This window comes from Euprymna scolopes, chromosome 41, assembly GCF_053919585.1.
Source record: "Euprymna scolopes isolate OS-2025 chromosome 41, ASM5391958v1, whole genome shotgun sequence".
Lineage (NCBI taxonomy): Eukaryota > Metazoa > Mollusca > Cephalopoda > Sepiida > Sepiolidae > Euprymna > Euprymna scolopes.
Genome location: NC_136522.1, coordinates 24,950,658 through 24,966,977, shown reverse-complemented (window position 1 = coordinate 24,966,977; position 16,320 = coordinate 24,950,658). Strand labels below are relative to the sequence as shown.

At 34.3% G+C, this 16,320-nt stretch overlaps 1 protein-coding gene across 4 annotated transcripts in view; it reads right to left on the bottom strand.

Annotated features, from left to right (window-relative positions):
* The window catches only part of LOC145266436 (uncharacterized), a 69,855-nt gene that overhangs the window by 33,406 nt on the left and 20,129 nt on the right, over positions 1-16,320 (bottom strand). The window contains exons 1-2 of one of the 4 annotated variants that reach the window (XM_080122109.1): positions 10,810-11,305; positions 3,333-3,428 (exon numbers count right to left, since the gene is read on the bottom strand). The exons of 1 other annotated variant lie outside the window; for it this stretch is intronic. The gene's annotated coding sequence lies outside the window, so the exon portion shown is untranslated. Of the gene's footprint in view, positions 1-3,332; positions 3,429-10,809; positions 11,306-16,320 lie in introns of those variants that run through there. 2 more of the 4 variants (XM_080122108.1, XM_080122110.1) reach the window with 2 other exon arrangements.

The following is a 16,320-nucleotide window of genomic DNA, read 5'->3' as shown; positions in this document are numbered from 1 at the left end:
GGTTGAATTTATTTTTGATTTGTTTATTGATTCTTTCAAGAATTGTTTTGCTGATTCTGCCAATTTCGGGTCTGGTGGGGTTGATAAGCCTGGTTTGTGGTCTGGTACGGAAGTGTTCTTTATGGTCTTTTATGAGGAGGTATGCATTTTTAGTATCTAGCTTAGCTACCCTGTTGCTTAGGTTTAAAGTATCTGTGATTATTTTACTTTCTATATTAATGTCTTTGATTAAGTCAATATTTGATTTTTTGTATGTTGAGGTGAGATTATCATTTAGAAGTTTTAAGTATTTTTGTTTGGAGACTTTGTAGAAATTTTGTGATTTATCAGCCTTGAGGTATATTTGCTTAGATTTATCTATATCTTTAATTATTTTGTCCATGTGGAGTTGGAAAGGATTTTTTTGTTTACGGAAAGAAATGTGGAATATCTGTTAGATCCGTTTCAAAAGCGGCCAATTGTTCTATGTATGGAGCTGTGTTTTTGTTGGTAAATCCGTAGTGGTTGGTTGGATTAGCAGGATCTTTTTCTTTAAGGAAGAAGTAGGCCTTCCAGCGCATTTTTCTAATGAGTTCCTCCATTGTTCTTATAAGAATAAGAAAGTATTCATTTTTTGGTATCGTTGGAATGTTTTTGAGGGAGAGTCGGAAGTTGATCTTTTCCATTCTTAAATGGGGTAGATTCCGAGTTTTTTTCGTAAAGTGCTCAACTGTAGAGGAGCGGGTATTTATTTACCAGTGGTAAAAAAAACCGGACTAAAGTGCTCAATGTGTAGTCAGAGCAGTATATAGGAAATTTATTACTATGAGTCCAGAATGAGTTTACAAATTGTTTCAACTAGAGGAAAATCCTCAAAGAGAGGAAAAATCCAACTAGCATCGTCAGAATTCATAGATGGACTAAGTTATAAAGTCAAATAAAATTACTTTAAACCCCATTTTCAACCCGTTCCTTCACCTATTTTATTTTATTTTATTAAAATAAACCTGTAACGTATTATTTCTACCTGCCCGGCTAATTTATTTACTATATTTAATTATATATATCATCACACTATTAAAATAAACCTGTAAAGTATAATTCATTAACTTATTTTTCCTTTTCTTTTTCTTTCCATTTTATAAACAATAAATATCTTTCAATCTCTCTCCGCCCGGCTATATTACTTTAAACCCCATTTTCAACCCGTTCCTTCACTAACATTAACTTTCCAACCTGTTGCCATGGTGATCCTTTAAATTAACTGTTACTTATGCCGTTATCAACAAAAGTAGCGTCTTTTAAGTTTAAACTGTTAAAAAACACGTATATAAGAATTTACACATAATTAATATTTAATTATAAACCCCTCTCTTTTTTAATACACTCCTACTACTTTAAACTCCAACGTCCTCTCCCCACCACTCCCCCTTCTTTTCTAACTCCCCTTTATCTACGATCTTTCCATTTTTATTTGACTTTATAACTTAGTCCATCTATGAATTCTGACGATGCTAGTTGGATTTTTCCTCTCTTTGAGGATTTTCCTCTAGTTGAAACAATTTGTAAACTCATTCTGGACTCATAGTAATAAATTTCCTATATACTGCTCTGACTACACATTGAGCACTTTAGTCCGGTTTTTTTTACCACTGGTAAATAAATATATATATATATATATATATATATATATATATATATGATTTTCAGAATGTGAGAGAATGTATATAATAAATTCCACAGCCAAACAACGTCGCAGCCCACAAGAGCCATGACAGTCAAAGAACCGGAAGTCCAAGACTCGAGTTTCGCTCTCATTTGGGCTCGTCAGTTAGACACATCCGAACTCAGGATTCGAAACCCGAGCCTCTTGCATGCAAGGCAAGCACTCTACCAACTGAGCAAACGCCCTGCACACAAGAATTTCAATTAACCAACACAGATCAAGCAAACCGCGCCGAAATCCGACTGTGAAATGAACTTACTACGTCTCAACTGTGGAATTTATTATATATATATATATATATATATATATATATATATATATATATATATATATATATACATACTAGCTGTACCCGGCCACGCGTTGCTGTGGTTCAGTTTGTTAAAATGAACACATTCCTCAAGAAAAATTGCATTTTGTTCGTTTATTTACTTTTATTATTTTTTGCAATTTTTTTAATAAATAGAAGTTGTTATTTTTCCACCAAAAAAAAAGATTAATTTTTTACCATAAATTGTTAGGTGAAAGTTGTTTTTTCAGGAAAGCTTGCACTTTTTTTTAAAAGAAATTTTCAGTAAACGTTTCTCTTTGAAAACAGAATTTTTATTATAAAAAGAACAGATGAACACTGTAAATAGTTATGTGAAAGTAGAGAAAAATTTGATTCTTTTTTTCAAGAGAATGTACAAATTATTTTTTTCTAACAGATGTTCAGAAAATAAACAGAAAAATACTTCCATCATTAATTATGCAAAAAATAAATAAAATGTTGATTTAGTGTTTCAACATAATGCTTATAAATTACGATAAAACTTGCTGAGTATGAGCTGTTTTACGGTTGTTGTAAAAATAGAACGGAAACTTAAATTTTGCTTCGTTTTAATCTTTCTTAACTTTTTAATTGTGCCCCCCTCAAACGAATATAATCAAAACAATTGTACTTTATGTATATAAAACACAAAATATTTATTAAAAAAAAGTTAATAACGAAAGGGAAATAATTCCATTTTTAAACGAAAAAGTCAGTTTGGTATATCTTTTTGTTATTTTTTACATAAGTCCAGCTTACCATTCACATTGGAAATGTCGCCATTTATAGGTTGGAGGGTACGTTTACAACGGATAAACACTCCAATCTAGTAGATGTATCAGAATTTTTGACACCCTTATCACGAAACTACGAATAAAATATAAACATCTCGTGATTTCTCTTTTAAAAGTGGGTTGTTTATTTTCTTTATGGATTATACTTCCAAAATAAACTATTAGAGTTGTTTTAAAAGTAATAGAAATATTTTTTTTTATTTTTTAAAAAACTAATGAATTTTACGAACTCAATATTTTTCAATTTTTAAACTTTAAAAATCTATCAAAATTTTTCTATTGATTCTATTTTTATTATATTTTCAGGGTCGATGTGAAATTTTATACCCTTTCCAATAAACTGAATATAATATTTTAGACAAACGTTTTTTTAATTCACGCCCCCCCATTTTCAAGTGTGTATTAAAAAGTAAATAATTAATTTACACACCAAAGTTTTATATATCACAAATTGAAGAGAAAAGGTCAATAAGTAATATATTCAAATTTAAAACAAAAAAAGTAGTGTTTTTTAGAAATTTACCTGTAAAGTTCGAAGTTTAAAACCTGTTTTTTTTTTAAACCACGTTGTTTGTTTTTTCTTTTGTTTTTGTTTTTTATGAAACCTTGGTCCTTGCTCCTTTAATTGAAAAGAAATTAGGGCTTTAATTACATTTTTCGAGGAGTTATAAGCTTGGAAAGACAGGAGGTCGAATAATTCACCTCCCATTTTGAAATGTCTATTAAAAAGTAAATAATTTACTCACCAAAGTGTTATATATCACAAATTGAAGAGAAAAGGTCAATAAAAAATATATTCAAATTTAAAACAAAAAAGTACTGTTTTTTAGAAATTTACCTGTAAAGTCCGAAGTTGAAAACCTTTTTAAAAAAAAAAAAAACACGTTGTTTTTTTTTTTTTTTTTTTTTTTTTTAATGAAACCTTGGTCCTTGTTCCCTTAATTGAAAAAAATTAGGGCTTGAGTTACATTTTTCGAGGAGTTATAAGCTTGGAAAAACGGGGTGGAATTATTCACTATTTTTCACGAAATTTCTGACACACATACCAATCTACCCATGTTAAGAACGGCTTTCGGAATAGACACCCCTAACCTTGCCAGCATACCCGAAAAGCTATAAAAGTTGATGTGTCGAATGTGAACGATGAGTTGGACGTAATGTAAAAATGTACCGAATTCAAAAGGGAACGAAATTCAAATTGCCGTTCCATTTTTACAACAACCGTAAAGCAGAGCATTCTATGCAAATTTTACCTAACTTACTGTATTAATGCTATTTTTTTAAGAAAAAAAAATATTTAGGTTTGGCTATAAATTCCTAAACTCATTTCACCCTAAATAATACAGGTGACTGAAATAGGAATCTAATTGAATCTTTAATTTCCTGAATAGTATGCGAGAATTCATTTTTCTTCGAGTTATATCGAATTCATTAATACGGACTTTAGGGGCTTTTTTTTCGTAATGTTACTGTAAAAATTATGTTTTATTGTTACAAATTACGATGCTTTATTTATATAAAAAAAGCAAAAATAAATTCTTGCGTTTTTTATTTACTACTGAAGACCATAACTTTAGTGAAGGTATTTTTTGTTTAAACAAAATAAAACATTTTCACTAAGAGTTAAGTAAAAATAATTAGTTCATTATATTCTGCGATCATTATTTGATAAATACTGCAATTTTCATTAAAATTGGTTAATTTTCTGATTTTTGGTGAATTTTTAAGTAAAGGGAGAGGTCAAAATGTTTATACACTTTGAACGTCAGCATTCATTTTTCGATGAATATTTAATAGGAAAGCGACCACGTGTGGTAAATTTATCAATAATCATGTGATTAAACCCATTGAAAATTTACCGATATTGTAAACACATTCTGTTTACATTAAGCCTGTAGTGTTTTTTTAGTAATGCAGTGTTGGCAACTGAGATTTAAAAAACCCGCGAGATCAGGAGAAAGAAATCTCCAGAAAATCGCTAGATTTTTAACTTTTATCATCTGAAATTTTCAAAAATCGCTAATCCCCCCCCCCCAAAAAACCTCCCTATTTTCACTTTCTACCATAAAAAATTATAAATATAGTATATTCAATATATAAAATGTTCCGTGTTTTCTCACTATACGTTTCTGGAATTATATTGAAGCGGTTAGCTCCCGTATTTTATCAGCTAGTTTTACCTTTTTTTTCAGAGAGGGTATTTTTTTTTTGCAGGAAACTAAAAAACTCAAACTTTTTATAATAAAAGTTAAATTGAAATATACTGCAAATTAAACATCACAATAATGGTGCAACATATTTTGAAATTAGAAAAATAAAAGAACAAAAAAACTTTGTTTTAGCATGTTAAAAGTATTTAGGTTGGTAGATAATTAAATTCTACTGTATTGATATAATTTTTTTTTTTTGCTGTTGTTTCTTGCTTTTTACAATTTTCGACTAAATACTTCTAAATTTCGTATTTTAAACTAAACTTCGAAGGTTGGAATGCCCCCCACCTAAAATGTACTTGGAAAAATCGATTTTATAGCGAGATTTAAGAATGGTTAGCTGAAAAAAAGGTGAAAAACAAAACAAATAATCAATAAATAATTGCTACCAAAGGCAATAAATGCTACTTTTTTTTTTTACTTACATGAATGAATTTATTTTATGTTATAAAGTATTTTCAAGCGCTTGCGGGTGTGTGGGTGCGAAATGTCTCCAGATTTTCTAGAATTTCCCGCTAGATTGTAAACGAAATCTCCAGATCTAGCAGGAAAATCGCTAAATTAGAAACACTGGTCACGTGACAGGAAGCGGTAATAAATAATTGTCCCTAAATAAAAAAAATCGCCTATCGGTACAGAGAAAAATACCTATTTATCATAGAAAAATTAAGTATAATGTTATAATTAAAAAGAAATATATAAAAACACACATGGATATAATAAACATATTATACCAAAACGTGGAAGCCATCCGTCCAGTGGTTTTTTAGACAATTAATTCCGAACGAACCAAAAGTTACACACACACACACACACACACACACACACACACACACACACACACACACACACACACACATATATATATAACTACTTCATTTACTCACATAAAATTAATATACGAAAGTATAGATTTATGCGTAAACTTTAAGTATTTTCTTCAAAAGTGCTCAATACGTAGGTAGAGCTAGTTAGTAATTTATAAAATATATATGGCGATTAAGCTACATTGAATATTCGGCGTTTCATCCAATCTAGAATTCGTCAGGCTTATGCGGCCTGACGAATCCTAGAGCTGATGAAACGCCGAATATTCAGTGTAGCTTAATCGCCATATATATTTTATAAATTACTAACTTATGCGCATAAGCCTGACGAATCATAAAGTGGATGAAACGCCGAATATTCAGTGTAGCTTAATCGCCATATATATATTATATATATATATATATATATATATATATGTATGTGTGTGTGTGTGTGTGTATAACGTCAGCGAATGTAGATAGATAGATAGATAGATAGATAGAGAGATAGAGATAGAGAAATAGATAGACAGATAGATAGATATAGATAGATAAGTATATATATATATATATATATATATATATATATAGATAGATAGATAGATAGATAGAGAGAGAGAGAAAGAAAGTAGAATTCTGGTTCAGGATGGGTATTAGTCTAGTCGCACCGAAGAGCTCCTCTCTCTTTCTCTCTCTCGCTCTCTCTCTCTATACATAATTAGTTTTTACTATAATAATTAAATACCTATATATATATATATATATATATATATATATATATATATATATATATATATATATATATATATATATATATATATATATATATATATATATATTGTTAGAAATTTCAGAATGCAAGGGCGATAACTGCTGGATTTTCCAATCACGCGATTATTTCGACCAATGATATTGCATTGTTCAGTTGCTGCGGAGGATTCAGGAATTGGCGGGAATATTGTGTTTCTTAAAACAGATTTCCATCCAGCGCCGAGCAAAGCTGACGCGTGTTATCCCGCTCCGTGCCTAATGAACTAAGGCAGGGTTCTATCCCATTTGTTATCTCCGCTCACTTAAATGCGGATACAAGCCTGAGGCTAAAATGTTCTATGGATTAATTACTTCATTATCATTGCCCGCAGGGGGCATACTATTTTATGAACATCGATCGCAATGTGTGTTGTTCTTATTGACCAGTTTGGAAGGATTTCGAGAACCCTCAACCATTTCTACGAGCGGCCGATTCAACCAGCATCTTCCACAAGAAGGAAACTACCTTCGCTTTTCAAGGCATGAACTACCCGCCATTTGGCTGAAGCTAAAGAGGGCACTAGTTTGCAATATGGACTCATTTTTACCTTTCTTGTAAATATTATTCTTCGAATTTAAGGTGAGCCTTTGTTGCTTTTCTGTGTCTCTTTCATTCTGCCAACGGCAAAAACGAGTAAGAGAATTTCTTACAATATATATATATATATATATATATATATATATATATATATATATATATATTCACTGTCATTTGAGTTAGACCACCTAGCAAGAACATTCGATAATCATAAGCTGTTTATCTATGAAAATAAAACATCGCCCACAAAGTCTCTTGTATCTGGGTAGGCATTCATTGTTTTCCAGGACACAAGTGATTTGCTATCTCAGCATGTACCTTCGTTTAAAAAGGTAATAACTTTTCATAGTGGAAGAATCAAATAATTGGTTGTCAAACCACGAGTTAGATTTCTTATTACCGGCCCGTCGTTTGCACGCATTGCAACAAATCATGAAACATTGTGTATGTTAACACCCAGCCTGTGTTGTTAGCCAATCAGTCAGCCTCATTCTAGAACTACTCTTCAAACATGCAAATTTAAAATTGACATTCAGCAATTCCTCTATCTTATTTCTCTTTCCCTTTTTTCAATGTTATTTCTCTTCACCTTTTTTCTTTCATCATATGAAGATTTACCATGAATATAGAATTGGACAAAACCCTCTTCTACATGGTTACACCCCAAATACCACATATAGGATTTTTAATTCTTTTATCAAATTCACAATCATTTCCCTAATGCAAATAAAACTCTGCCTATTATAACGTTTCAGTCATGATGAAATATTAGTTTGCTGCAAAGATAATGTCGTTTTTATCATATATACGTCAAAAGAACGACATTATTTTTGCACCAACACAATACTTAGTAATTTCCGACTAAAAGACGGAAAAAATTTCAGTTCGACCTCGAATGGGAATGGAACCTTAAAAAAGACTATAAAATATAACATGCGACATTCGAACGTTCTACTGTTATTTATTTATTTATTTTTTACAAAGGAGTCACCACTTATCAAGGCCCAGAGGCCACCCGAGGATGATGATTAATGAGTGTAGAGTGGTCAAGGGGAACATGCTGTAGTCATCGTTAGTAATAGAAATTTGGTAAATTGGATTACTTAAGGAGATGGCTCATCAAGAATTTGTTCATGTTGGACTTGAAGACAACCATATTGTATATATTATTTAATTGGAATTCATTGATATGAGTATTATTTATTAATTTTATTTATTAATTTTTATTTATTAATTTTTATTTATTAATTTTATTTATTAATTTTTATATTAATTTTATTTATTAATTTTATTTATTAATTTTTATTTATTAATTTTATTTATTAATTTTTATTTATTAAATTTTATTTATTAAATTTTATTTATTAATTTTATTTATTAATTTTTATTTATTGCAGCTAATTATCCTCATGTTTTATTAATTGTTTCACGACGTTTCGACCAACTATTCCCGTGGCCTTCGTCAGGTGGTAACCGCGACGGATAGGAACTCTGAATTTCCCGACTGCATTCACTGCAATTACTGCCTTCCGTAGTTGTCGTCTCACCACGTTTTTTTTTTTTTTTTTTTTTTTTTTTTTGCCAAGTAAGCCTCTGGCGTGCCTTGGATAGGATTGAAACCGCTATCGTCAGAAAAGCATCACCTGGAATAGTTGACCGAAACGTCGTGAAACAACTAATAAAAGATGAGTATAATTGCCCGCAATAAATAAAATTAACCACGTTGTAGTCAGTTGGAAAGTAGGAAAACGGAACTTTACAAGATTACAGAATTACGGAGCCTAGTTTAACAAAATTTAGGGAGTGAAAATTTAGAGGAGATAAAAAAAAATATAATCATAAGAACGAGATTAATTTATTCCATTAGTTAATGGCGTATTTTACCTTAACCAGAATAGAGTCTCGGCAGACCCGGACCGTATGTGTCATGTTAAAGCAAGAAATACGTACTCCCACTTGGCTCTTTATCTTAAATGGAATGCAGTTTTTTTTCTATCGCATCTCATCTTAATTTTAAGTTGATGTCTGAAGAATCGAATTAGATTTCGAACAGATATCGAAAGATGTAAACTGATACAAACTGATTAGCATATCTTCGATCTTCTCTTTTACGCCTTCTATGATTGTGTGAACCAATTGCAGCTTGTTATCGAGAGATCTTGCCTTTACAGTAAAATTCTGCTCATAATCAGATCCTCCATAAGAGTCTGCAACGGGTTCGATAGGATACTGGCCATATCTTTGACTCAGTGTTTAGTAGAATTATGGGCCTGCAATCATCTCATGCCTTCATATTTTACCCTGTTTTCATCAACCTGATTAGCTCTTTTGGGAGCCTAACCAATAAACACTTCCGTCAAAATGGGCATGAATATTTGCAATAGACTCTGAAGTGTTTATGAAGTCTAACATAAACAAATTCCTGATGAACCGCCCCCTAAAGTAAGACACTTTATCAAATCTCCAATACCAACGATTACTACGATACTATCCCATTGATTACTGTACACACAATAATCCTTATCCCCGAGTGGCTTCCGGGCCTTGATAAGTGTTGACCCCCATGTAAAAAAAAAAAAAGAAAAAAAGAACAGTTCATACTGAATAGGAAAACTAATGCTTTTTGAAATTATACTGGAATCCATTTCTAACTTTGTTCTATTTGCCCATGTATTGTTCGTTAGTCTGGTGTGCAACCTCCACCTTAATGTTCTATCGTTAGGGGTCCTCTTGTCACTACACAGGAAAGCATTTCTTCTAAGCTCCTTGCTTTCTTGATTGTATCTGAGACGGGGCATTGGCTGTACTTGACAGCGGAGTTCCGTATCCCAGCTTTTAAGCCAACCCATCCCTTATATCCAATAACTACTCCAATAATGACCGCTAAAAAAGGGACCAGCTTTTCCCTGAAGTACTTTATAATGAACAGAGATGTGGTAATCTTCCAGTATTAAACTAAATCGATACCTCACGGTCCATAAGCAGTTTCTATTTCGAATACTTTAATCAACGATGGTCTAAAAATTGACTTCTCCCTAACATCTAATCTAAACATGTACTTGCAAGAGAAATATAGATCTATTTTCACAACTAATTCACTCGGTAATCAAAACGAAATATGTCGACCAGACTGAACTATAATATTAGATCATATAAATTCCATCCAATCCATTAGTATTCTCTTCGATCTTGTCTATCATGAGGTGAAGGATCACATTTTAATCGCTTTTTAAAACTAGCCGTTTCGGATTTATGAGAAACGGCTTTAACTTAAAAAAAAACAAAAAAAACGCCTCTCTAGTTGTGTTAGGTGTATAAACCGTGACCACCTAGAGCGCGCTACTTTTCATGGCAATATCGGTCTTGATCAGAATGCCTTCTATATCCATATGAACAACATTCTAACACCGTAGACAGGGGGCGCTTCGCTGGAAGAGATGTCTCTAGGGTAGTTATTTCCGTATACAGAGATGATAATCGTCAGTCAGCGCCCATTTATCTAACCCACGAACATATTGGGCATCCTGGATGGAAGCTGCATCCAACCTGAGTTACAACAAGTCAATGAGTGCGCAGTCCTGACTCTTCATGACCTTCGCATTCACATATTAGTCAAGAAAGGAGCCGTTAACTTACCTTACGCAGTGTCACACGCAGCCCCAAAGTCTCCTATGGTAAGAACGCCGACGATGTATGCCATGCTTAGTGTGGCAAGTTCCCTGACTGCTTAGCGTAATTCCGCCAACGCTCAGGGGCGATTTGAGTTTTATTGCCTTACATAGTGACCAGTAAATAAAAATTGGGATCTTCTCCTTACATGTAGAAAGAATTCTTCCAGGAAGGAGTCTTCTTTGACCTTTAAATTCATTCCCAGCATGCACGCTTTTTGTTGCCTTTAACATTGCTTAGACAACGTTTCCTTGGTTGACTGGAATTCTCACAAATATTTCTACGAGACATCCGGGTAATTAGCAGGATATTTTTTCCTCCCTCAGCATCTGATGGAGGTCAGTTAGGGCTTTCCTTTGGCGAACGAATAACGTATTTCAACTACAGGGATTCTCCATCCTCATCTTACAGGGAGGTGTGATCAAGAAAGAAATGCATGTATAGATTTACTTGAAAATAGATGACATCACAAAACAAATTTTTTATTAAGTTGTTTAAAGTTATAATTCATCTTTTATGATGTCATTGTTTTTTTTAAATAAACGCTTTTTTTACTCAATCAATTGAAAGATAAGAAATGATAATAATTCTGATTTCGTTTATCAACGTCTCCCTGGAAAGGGGTGGGATTCATTTCCAGAGGATTTCCCTCAATCCCGGCTCCAAACCAGGAGCTTCAAAGATCAAGGGTGTTTCTAAGGATGTTGGTGGTACCTATAATAGCAGAGGTCTGAAGGCCACCTAAAACATCGGGGATTTGTAGTTTTATCAATAGTCCTCCCAGACGACTTGATACTACTCCTAGTGTACCAACTACGACCGGGATTATTTGTGTTTTAACCCTGTGTATACGCTTTATCTCAAAGGCCAATGGAGCATAATTGCTCCATTTCACGTTCCCCTTCTCTCTCACATTCCTGTCCCAGGGTACTGAAAAGTCTACAATCTGCCAGTTTTTTGAGACTTTGTCAATGACGACCAAATCCGGACGATTATGTTCCAATTGCTTGGTCGTTATGATAATTTTGTCCCACCGTACCTCTACCTTGCCATCCTCACTTGTTCTAATAATAATAATAATAATAATAATAATAATAATAATAATAATAATAATATTGAACAGACAGAGAAGCAGAGAAAATGCACGGAACTGGCCAGAGAGTTGAAAAGGATATAGAAGATAAAGAAAGTTAAAATAACACTAATCATTGTAAGAGCATTAAGAACAATACCGAAAATGTTGAAAAAAGAATGGGAGAGATTGGAATCGGAGGGTGGCCGAAAAGCTGTTGACAGTCGGCAGTTCTCCCACTCGACCACAGTAGCGACGCCCGTAAATAACTCGTCGGAATGTCTATTTAAATGGACAGCCGCCACCACTTTTACAGTGCTCAAACCGCCTGTTTGTAAACAAAGAAACAACTATATATATATATAGTGTGTGTGCGTTTGGATACTTTATCCAGCAGGGGGATGTGATGCATCTAGTGTGTTAGGTATAAGTTAGTGTTAAGTTCATGCTTGTATGCCTTCTCGCTTCCAGCTAACACCGCTGGCGAACCTCGTAGTGAAAAGGGAGCAGCTATGCATAAGTCTTCCCTGCCAGTACATAACCTCTCCATCATCAAGACTTCTAAAATGCCTCCACGTTGGCAACACACAGTAACTGGTGGCCTTGCGGCCCCAGGCTAAACTTGTAGGAGATCTTAGAGAAGTAGAGGATCCCAGAGGTAGTGTGTTATGACCCACCGATGTGTGGACATGCCCTTGCACACTACCAACCCCTACCCCACTGTCTTGTGGGTGCACTTGGTTGGGCGAAGACTAGGGGAGCCAACCTCAAAATCAAACACCATTGCCTTGTGCGCCTTATCACAGCAAAAGGCTAAGAGATGGGAACCCTGACTTCAAATCCTACTGCTGCCTTGCAGTTTTCCTTAAAAGGCTATGGCACCTCATCCAGAAATAAAAGGCGTAGTAGCGGACACGATAGGGCGACGGTTTACCTCACTGAGATTACTTTTGGCCAGAAGCTACGGCCTACTCTGCTGTCAGTCGTCTCGGGTTTGCTCCACTGGACATGAGCATTGGAGGTTCAGAGGTCTATCTGATACGCAACAGATACTGCACCTAAACTGCGCAAGCAAGTTTGGAGCCAAGGTGGAAAGTCCTGTGGCGATGGAGTGAGACTACGTCAACACTGAGGGATAAAGCACTGAGGCCCCAATTAGTCATCGTCAAGATTGACGGACTATATATATATATATATATATATATATATATATATATATATATATATATATATATATATATATATAGGAAGCAGAAAGAAAACTGTCGGACATGGAAACAATGATGTTGCGTCGGGCGAAATGTTAATATTCGCCATTACGTTACGATGTTACGCCGATCTCAAATGAAATGAGAAAGAATCGTCTGCATTTATACAGACAAGTACGGTGCGCTAACGACAACTCAATTCAAAATGGCGTATCTAAGAAAAGGCCGAAATGACAGCCGAAATAAATGTAATTGGATAGCTGACTCAATTAACAATACGGACTAGCAATCTGGGTGTAGCAAGTTCGAATCCAGTTCGTTCCATAGAAACGTTTTCATTTAGAGATGTTGGTTACTTTCCCGTGGTCCCGCCCGTAAGTAAGTATTTCCAGGAAGAATGCTACATACTAACTAGAAAGATGTCGGAAACATGAATGGCAATAATAGAATCATTATGATTCATAGAAAAGGGATGAATAAGGAACAATAGCAACTGAAGACGGCCAGGCTGAATTCTCTAAGAATCCAACTAGTGCCGTGAATGTGTGTGTGTGTGTGTGTTCGTATTTTCTATCATGTCGAAAATAGATCGTACTATTATCAGCAAATATACCAATCTCAGACACGATTGAAGCAGTAAATTATGAAAATCAGGAATAATAAAGGTACAAAGACCAACCTCCCAGGACGCACCCGCATGAATATGGTTTCGTTTAAATGTCCGAGGACGACTTGGATCTTTTAACTGAATAGGATCTGATTATATTAAAATATTCGTTCAGCAATACTGTAAAGATTAATTTTCTTGAGACATTCATGCCAGACCTTGTGAAAGGCCTTCGATATAACTCATTAGCTTCACCTGCTTTATCCAGTGTATGTTATATACGTTCAGGGATGACCGTTAGGATATCCGCAGTAGAACGGGATGATCTTAATATACTCTTGAAAAAGTGTAACATAGTTTTGTGGGGAAGTTCTTTCACCAAAGCTTTTAAAAACTGGTAATACCGTGATATTTTCCAGCTAGCAGGAAAGAAATATCCAGTAAAGTAATATTAAAAATGCTCTGTCGATCTGCCCAAATTATTTTTAAAATGTGTTAATATTTTGTTCTAGCTGGGGACGGGACATCTTTCCGGATTTCAGATATTCATTCTCTCAGACATTCCAAACGAGAGATCTTTTCGGATTTTAACCGCCCATTTAAGTGCAATTGTTTCTATCTCTCTTGCACTTGGCTCACCGGTTATATTTGCCAGATAGTTTTAAAGAATTATTTTTCATGAGTCTGGTTACTCCTATAATTACTAGAATGCTGGAGATTTTCCTAAAATTCCAGTTTCTTTTCATAACGTACACAAGACCTTACCTTTTCTCTCTCAGCTCTGTTTCATCCAGCATCAATGAGGACACTATACTCTTTATTATAGGGTGGAGAATATATATATATATATATATATATATAAAATACGAAGAACTTACGCTTCGTGAGAAATTTGCAAACCATAAGTTTCAAAATTGTTTAGCGGGGTTTTAATTCAATCTGTTTTCATTCTAAATATCAGCTGAACTTTTTTTTTTCTCTCTCATTGAATATTGAAACTTTTGACCTAAAACGTAATCTAATTATAATCTGATTCCTCAGTGTAAACAGCAAATGCCGATAGAAAGCCGAACTATGGTCAAACATCTGTTAATAAATATCAAATATTTCTTTTGATCTACAAATATATTTTACGATCGAATGTCATTAAATATTTAAAAAGAAATCGATTTCCACTGTGTATCTATGACTTGATCATTAACTTGAACACGACTATTTCAAACCCAAACTCATCTACTCTTCTCGGAAAGTCTGCTTGAAGTTTATCTAAAAGACCAAGAATTTATCGCTCAGTTTTACCCTGACACTTCATTCTTTAATATATTTAACTTTACTCTTACCTAATTTACACACAGGAATACGTATTCTTTGGGTTTTGTTTTGCACACAGACATACACACATATGCATACATATTAATCTGTCGGTTTGTATGTTGGTCTATCCGTTCCATTTTTTGCAGAAACTACTGGGCCGGCCTGGCTGATGTTTTATACAAACCTTGTTATAATAAGCTGCGACATATCAATGCATAACTAAAATGACAAGTTTCTTCAATCTTTATCATTCTTTTGCTCTTTCTCCATCTTCTTCTTGTTCGTGTTGTTGTTGTTGTTGTTGTTGGGTAGAAGTGTTATTCTTTATTATTTTCTTGTATAAGTAAAGAGACTTATCTTGCCATCTAATTTACAAACGTAATTGTGGTATGTGCGGACACACGTATGTAACTAAGAAGCACCAATAAAATAGCGTTACTCTTTCTCTAAATGTCCACAGAAAAATATAGGAGAGTGGTTGAATCAACATTTTTTTTTAAATTCAATTTTCACCCCAAACAAGGCACAGTGCCACTTTGTAGCAGGGGGTTACTATCAGGGACTTAATTAGCGGGGTCATTATGAAGGGAGATGAGTAGAAAGATGTTTGTTAACATTACACTTGAACTTCTGCATATCATTGCAGTTGGGAAAGCAGAATCCCGGAAGGGAGTTCCAAAGACCCGCAGTTCTGGGGAAGAAACTATTGGAGTAAAAGGCTTTCTTGCAACTAGGGATCTCTACTGTAAAGGGATGAGACTTAGTAGCTTGTCGGGTTTGTCGGGGGTAGTTACGTCGGGGAGGTACAAGTGTTTGCAGTTCGTCAGAGCATTCACCATTAAAGTATTTGTAGAACAGGCAGAGGGATGCAACATCTCGTCGATGGGACAGAGGCTGAAGCCTAGATGACAGTTCAGGACCTATCAGGTTGGCGACTCTCTTTTGAACCCTGTCCAGGAGCGAGAGACAAGTAGCAGATGCACCAGCCCAGATGTGACAACAGTACTCCATACATGGGCGAATGGTTGCCTTATAGAGGTACATGATACTGTCAGGCGTAAGTAGTTTTCTAGCACGGTAGAGGGAGCCAACCTTCCTTGCAGCAGCCTTGGCAATGCTCTCAATGTATCTATTCCAGTTCATATTCCCTGTAAACGTTAGGCCGAGGAGTTTAAAAGAAGTACTTTCAGGTAATGTGTTCTTGGCCATTGCTATTGGTGGTAGAGAAGGTTTCTTGTAGTTATTGAAGGAAACAAGCTTAGTCTTAGCAGCATTGA